Genomic DNA, 7,956 nt, shown 5'->3' with positions numbered 1-7,956 from the left:
ACCCAAGGTTGCCCACCAACATGTGTGTATTCTCTCTCTCTCTCTCTCTCTCTCTCTCTCTCTCTCTCTCTCGTTTTAAGATGGATCAGTAGTCTCACTATGTAGTTCTGGCTGGCCTGGAACGCACTTGTACACCAGGCTGGCCTTGAACTCACAGAGACATGCCTGCCTCTGCCTCCCAGGTAGTAGGACTAAAGGTATATGCCACCACGTCTGGTACATTTTTTTTTTTTTTTGGTTCTTTTTTTCGGAGCTGGGGACCGAACCCAGGGCCTTGCGCTTCCTAGGCAAGCGCTCTACCACTGAGCTAAATCCCCAACCCCTGTCTGGTACATTTTAAAGAAGAAAATATTTTTTGTAACTAGAGTCTTACTGGGTAATCCTGGCTGGCTAGAGATCTGCCTACTAAGAGCCTCTGGAGTTCTGAGATTGAAGGAAAGTGTGATTCTACCTGGCAGGAATGTTCGTTATTAGTGATTTGGTATACATTTGCCATTTCCTGGGGGTTTTCACCAGAATTCCAGTGAGTTATTTGAATGATACCTCTATCTTTGTTGTGAAAGGAATGCAAGCCAGGAACTAGTTTTATTAAACTTTAGTGTGTGGGGGGAGAAAAAGGAAGTGCTAGTGATTTAAGTGAGCCTTTGATAGTTACCCCTTTGTGAATTATATCAATTTGTTCATAAGCGGGCTGGAGAGATGGCTCAGCGAGCACCGACTGCTCTTCCAGAGGTCCTGAGTTCAATTCCCAGCAACCACATGGTGGCTCATAACCGTCTGTAATGGGATCTGACGCCCTCTTCTGGTGTGTCTAAAGATATCTACAGTGTACTTACATACATTAAATAAATAAACCTTTAAAAAATTGTTCATAATCACCAGGAGAACAGGAAGATAGCTGTGTGAAACAGTTCTCAGAAATAGATTTTCAAATTTTGATTCACAGATTAAGTGGTTCCCACAAAATAATGCTAATCTCCTAAAACCAAATTTCTTAGGAGGTATCATTTGTGAACAACACTGGGAGAGATGGCTTAGTGGCTGAGGGTACTGGCTGTTCTTCCAGAAAGCATGGGTTAAATTCCCCACACTCAATGGCAGCTCGTCTGGAGCCGTTTTCTGTCCTCTAAATCCTTTGTACAAATGTGGTTCATAGATATATATGCAGGCAAAGCATACATGCATGTAAGACAACTATTTTTAAATTTTTTTTTTTTTTTTGGAACTGGGGACCAAACCCAGGGCCTTGTGCTTGCTAGGCAAGCACTCTACCGCTGAGCTAAATCCCCAACCCTATTTTTAAATAATTTATCTTTTTTTTTATGTGCATGGGTGTTTTGCCTGCATGTATATCTGTATACCACATGTGTACATGCCTTTAACCTCAACACGTCAGAGGCAGAAGCAGAGGCAGGCAGATCTCTGTGAGTTCAATGTCAGCCTGGTGGTCTTTTGAGTTCCAGGACAGTCAGAGCTAAATAGTAAGACCCTATCTCAAAAGGAAGGAAAGAAGAATAAAAGAAAAAGAAAAAAAAGGCAATCATACTGCCAAGACAGAGTTCTAATTATTGCTAATAATATGTTAATTGTTACAAACATGCGAAAACACGGGCTGGACAGTAAATAAGATTAAACTTCTGTTAATATTTTCTCCCATTTTTTTTTGTCAATTTTGAAAGAAAGTCTCGTGTAGCCCAGGTTAGCGTCAAACTCACTTTGTGGCTGAAGAGAACTGTAGTCCTATAGCATCTTATCTCCCCAGTGTCGGGATGACAAGTGTACGCCACCATGTCTAGCTCTGTTAATGGTTTCAGCTTGTTACCTAGGTAGGTTGGACTGTCTGAGATCAGTTTTCCTTTCTGAATGTTTTATGTTATAAAGAAGAGTCATGGGGCTGGGGATTTAGCTCAGTGGTAGAGCGCTTGCCTAGGAAGCGCAAGGCCCTGGGTTCGGTCCCCAGCTCTGAAAAAAAAGAACCGAAAAGAAAAAGAAAGAAGAGTCATATGTTCAAGCTGTGCTCTGTGATATACAAGCTTTAAAGGAAGGAATAGGCCTAGAATTCAAAGCCACTCTCTCTGCAGATGGTAAAGACGTGAGAAAATTGCTTTCAGTTGGGATGAACCACAGAGCATTAAGTAGTCTCCTCATCTAGGAAAAGAGGCAGCATCGGCCGGGCTGGTTCTAGGCATTGAAGCACTGGGTGTCAGTGGCAGTAGGGAGGCAGTCCCTTGCCGCCCCCAGCAGCCTCCACAGTGCTGCTGAGGGAAAGCTGATCTTTGACTACTCTCACAGAAAAGAATGTCAGGATGAGCCAGGGTGAAGCGAACTTAGTTTATTAAGTACTTAGGTGGAGAGTCAGATACAGAAAGGACAGTGCACAGTCCCAAGACATGGCGTGAGCTTCTTGAGAGACACAGACATGGTTTGGTGCTCTTACAATGGCTGTACATATAGCCCTATCATTTTTCTAGTCACATTTCTTACCAGCAGCAGCAACAGCAGCAGCAGCAGAGCTTTCTAGGCTCTTGGAAGAGGAGGGGGATCTCTATGAGTTCCAGTACAGCCTAGGCTATGTAGTGAGATTCTGTCAAATAAACAGATAGATAGATAGATAGATAGATAGATAGATAGATAGATAGATAGATAGATAGATAGATAGGGGGCTGGAGAGCTGGTCCAGAGGTTAAGAGCACTGGCTGTTCTTTGGAGGGCCAGTGCAATTCCCAGCTCCCACAGACATACATCAGTAAACACACCAATTCACATAAAATAAAAAATAAATCATTAAAAAATAAAAATAGGGCTGGAGAGATGACACAGCTGTTACGAGCACTGACTGCTCTTCCAGAGGTCCTGAGTTCAATTCCCAGCAACCACATGGTGGCTCACAACCATCTGTAATGGGATCTGATGCCCTCTTCTGGTGTGTCTGAAGACAGCTACAGTGTGCCCATAAACATAAAAGAATAAATTATTAAAAATAAAAAAATAAAAATAAAGATAAGGCAGGCTGGGAAAAGCACTGTTCTCCTGCCTGAGAAGGGCAGGTCTCCTGAAACTGCTTTAATGCTTTATAGAGATGTGAACACTGAATTTATTTTAAAAAATAATAAAAAACAAAACATTTTTTAAAAATTTAAAAAGAGAAAAAAAATGGAAAAACCTCACAGAAAACAACTTAGCATGTATATAGGTTTTGAAGGGAGTGAAACGAATCTGTTTTCTTCTCTTCTGGGGCTTTTTTTCCTTTCGGGCTTGGCTGGTTGGTTTGTGGGGAGAAGATGTGAGGTGGTACTCTATTCTAATCAAAAGTGAGGTTTTGTAGTGAGACCACGCTCCCCTCCCCAACCCCAGTTCTGCTGCGTGGGAAGTTCTCTACCTGCTCTCAAGACAGAACCCCTGGTATCCCGTGAAAATGCCATCAGTCTAGGATCCCTGCGGGCATCGGGTACCAGATATGTTTGGCCCTCGAGTACCTGGCAGCCAGCAAGGCTTAGCAGCCGGAGAACCAGGAGGATACTTCAGTTTTGACCTGTGATAGCAAGAGTAGGTGACTTCCTTCTCCCTCCCTGGGGAGGACTAACCATTCACCTTCAGTCCAGGGGGCTGGGGTTCAGGAGGCAGGTATAAGAGCCTACCCTTGGCCCCAACACCCTCACTTCCCAGCCTCATGATGGCGCTACCTAAGAAAGTCCTCTCTGCACCCTTTGCCAGCCCAGTCAGTGGTCAGACTTGGAGGAGAGTCCAACAGGAGGGTGTAACTGTGAGATAAAATGTCTTGGTTGTACCTGTTTGTGGCTTAGCTTTGTATTTAAATAGCAAACAAAAAAGGAAATAAATTGAAACTTGTTCGTCATCTTTAAAATAAAGCAAAAAAAAGTAAAATAAAAAATATTTAGGAAATCCATCTTAGTAATTTCATGAATTTTAAAAATGTCAAAAGACATAAATAGAAGATTCTTAAGTGTGTCAGAAAAGGTTGTACAAAAAGTGTTATAAAATAAACAGAAAGTTGGGTAACAAGATTTTACTCACAAACATTTAATTTTAAAAAATTTTGTGTGCATGCCTGTATTTTATTTTGCTTCCTTTTTTTTTTTTTTTTTTTTTTTTCCGGAGCTGGGGACCGAACCCAGGGCCTTGCGCTTGCTAGGCAAGTGCTCTACCGCTGAGCTAAATCCCCAACCCCTTTTTTTGTTTTTTTAAAACAGGATCTCTCTGTCTCTCTCTCTCTTTTTGTCTCTTTGTCTCTGCCTTAGTTAGGGTTTTACTGCTGTGAACTGACACCATGACCAAGGCAAGTCTTAAAAATGACAACATTTAATTGGGGCTGGTTTACAGGTTCAGAGGTTCAGTCCATTATCATCAAGGTAGAAGCATGGCAGTGTCCAGGCAGGCCTGGTGCCTTCATCCAAAGGAAGCCAGGAACAGACTGAGCATCCTTAGGCAGCTAGGAGGAATATCTCCAAGACCACCCTCACAGTGACACACTTCCTCCAACAAGGCCACACCTTCTAATAGTGCCACTCACTGGGACAAACAAACATATGCAACCCCCCACCCTCTCTCTGTAACCCTGGCTATCCTGAAACTCACAGAGATTGTCCTGCTACTGCCTCCTGAATGCTGGGGTTAAAGGCCTGTACTGCTTTACCTGGAATGTTTCTTTCGTTTTAAAGGCTTCCCCCCCCCCTCTGCTTTTAAAACTTTGATGTTTTCCTGTGTAATGAATCTGGTCATTTCAACTCCTATTTCCTCTCCCATCCCCTTCTCCTTCACAACATGTCTGCCTCCTGCTCTCACATCATCTTTGATTGTGTGTGCCCTTGAGTTTGATTAGCATGGCCTGCAAGAGTATGGGCAACTTGTCAGTGGCTACACCACGGAATACAATGTAACCTTGTGTTTACATTAGCTACTTTTCTGTGGCTGCAATAAAACACCACACACACAAGGCAATTTACGGAAGGAAGTTTCTTTGAGCTTGCAGTTCCAGAGGAGAAGATTCTATGATGAGGGAGCAGAGACATGGCAACAAGTGTCAGGCATAATGGCAGGGACAGGGAATTGAAAGGTCACACCTTGAATTGTAAGTACAAAGCAGAGTAAGCAGATTAAAAAAGTGACCTGAGTCTTTAAACTCGCAAAGCCTGCTCCCAGAGGCATACTTCTCCAGCAAGGCCACACTTTGTGGATCTCCCCAAACATTGCCAGAAACTGAAGATCAAATGTTTAAATTCTGGAGCCTATGGGGGACACCCTCATTCAAGGCATCACACCCTCTTCCAGAGCAACCGCTGACTGCCACTGGTACTGCAGGGAAGTGTCTACTCTGGGCAGTATCTCTGGCACTCACAACAGTGGTGCCTGATCAGGCATTGCCGCGGGAGATTGCAGACTAATCATCGCAGATTAATGATTCAATTCCCGTCCTAGGAAAGAACTTAGAGACGTAGATTGTCAGCAATGACCAGCATGCTTACAAAGAATTTGGAAAAATAAATTGTTAGTGAAACGAGGTTAAGATGTTTTTGGTAGTGGCTCTGATGTAGATGTTATGGGACAATTTAAAGTTCAGAGAAACACACTCTTAATTGATCTTGAGGTTTTTTTTTTTTTTTTTTTTTTTTTTAAGGTCAGGGAACAATCTTGATTTGAGTAATAGAAACAGGAACGCCCTCCTGTCTTGGGAGAGCCTCCCATCTGACCAGAGAGTAGTTTTTTACCCCCTTAACAGCCATGCCACAATCGTGAGGCGTATTCACAGATGAGCAATCCTGCCGATTGTTCCCTCCTCCACAGCAGCCCCGTCTGTATTCTCAGGCACTATGAAAAGCAAGTGAGAATTGTCCAGTCCAGTGCCAGTTGGATTTCTCCATGCTCTATGACCTGAGTATGTGTGATATCTTCAGTAAAAGACGGGCTCTTCCCATCAAGTTCTGCCAGGCAAACAAACGGTGGGATAGCTTGTGTTGTTTGGGGGGACCCAGAGGACCTCTGTGACCAACTCATACGGAGTTGTTCACAGCTGATACTAGGATGTTTGTTGAATGACCTATGGCTTCTGGGAGGAGAATCTATCCAGGGAGGATATCTTCAAACTCTCTCTACCCCACTGTCTTATTCGATGTTCTATTGCTGTGAAGAGAAACTATGACTGTAAGGGAGACCCCACCCCATCCCTGCTACCACGATCCCGACACTGGAGTTGGTACGTGACACATCCAAATACCGAAGCACAAAGGAGAGTTCACAGACAGGCAAGGAGGGGGCACAGGGACGCTGCAAAGGCAGACAGCAAGCAGCAGCAGCAGCAGCAGCAGCAGCAGGAGCAGCAGCATAGAGTTTCCCTGCAGGAATGGGGTTTTATGTAGAAAAAGGGAGGAGGGTCAGTGCTAGGGTGAGTTGGTAAATCCTGATTGAACATGTTACCCAAACAAGGAATTTTGTCTGTTGAGCCTTGGTGCTTAGTCTCAGGAATGAGTCAGTCACCAAATAAGGGAATAGACTTTGGAGACTGGCTTTAGGAATGTAATCTAATGGCTTTTAGCAAGGGGACAAGTTTAAGGGGCAAAACCTGTCAGCAATGTTTGGCATGCTTGGGCCCAGAGGAGAGCCCTTTGGTAACCACAGCAATTCTTATAAAGGAAAGCACTTAATTAGAGCTGGCTTACATTTCACAGGTTTAGTCTATTATAGTTATGGAGAGAAGCATGGTGGCACACAGGCAGATATGGTGAGAGGTAGCTGAAAGATCTACGTTCATATCAGAAGCCACAGGGATAGAAAGCAACATTGGGCCTGGTTTGAGCATTTGAAACCTCAAAGCTCACTCCCTGTGTCACACTTCATCCAACAAAGCCACACCTACTCCAACAAGGCCACACCCACTCCCACAAGGCCACACCTCCTAATACTGCCACTCTCTCTGAGCTTATGGGAAACAATTTCATTCAAATCGCCACACTCACCCTCTGTCTTTTTGGTTACATTGTTTGGTAAGTTTATAAAACAGTGGATTTCCATATGTCATTTCTATATATCCTTGGTTTTGATTAACCCTTCATCCTCCCTCTTCCTCTTCCCTATTCTCCCATCACCTCCCTGCTTAGACTTTTCCAAGCACTTACTTCGTTGAAAATGTCGCTGTTCATAATTCTTGCTACACCCAGCACAATTAGCGGCTTAAAACAGAAAAGGGGAAATGTAGTGAAAATTTTGTAATTTTGGGTTCATTAAGAAACACAGAAATAGTGGCTGGAGAGATGGCTCAGCAGTTAAGAGCACCCAACTACTCTTCCAGAGGTCCTGAGGTCAATTCCCAGCAACCACATGGTGGCTCACAACCATCTGTAAAGAGATCCGATGCCCTCTTCTGGTGTGTCTGAAGACAGCTACAGTGTACTTATATATAAAATAAATGAATAAATCTTAAAAAAAGAAACACAGAAATATAAGAACGTGCTGTTATTTTCATGCCGTGTTTGGGATTTGAGGCTGCTTCAGATTTTCCACTGTAGATGACTGTAGTTCGTGTCCTTCTCTAGCAGGGGGTATTTTGGTAGCTGCAGATAGTTTCTGCAATTGACATTTGGAATTGCGGAGACTTTTTAGAGGGTCTAAAAAACGCTAGGGTCCCAAGAGGTGGTAGGTTGCTGTCTGGTTTTCGGTGGGTTTCGTTAAGGATTCATGTTCAAAGGCGAAACAACAGGCAGAAACTAGATAACCTGAGAGCAAAGATTAGACTTGCCCCTAATCAGCAGGGAGTATTCTAGCTACAATGTTGCCCCTTTCTGACCCCTGACTTCATTGGGAGGGGTCTCTTTCCGTTCTTCTCTATCCTTTTTCCTTTCTCTTATCTAGTGTTAGGGGTTGAAATGGAAGAAAACTGGAGAAGGGTGGAAGAAAGAAGAACCCACGAAGTAACCCAAGACAAGCTACACATGCTCTCACAAT

The sequence above is a fragment of the Rattus norvegicus genome, chromosome 1 (assembly GCF_021556685.1).
Source record: "Rattus norvegicus strain SHRSP/BbbUtx chromosome 1, alternate assembly SHRSP_T2T, whole genome shotgun sequence".
In the NCBI taxonomy this organism is placed as follows: Eukaryota; Metazoa; Chordata; class Mammalia; order Rodentia; family Muridae; genus Rattus; species Rattus norvegicus.
Note: the sequence above shows the minus strand (reverse complement) of the source record.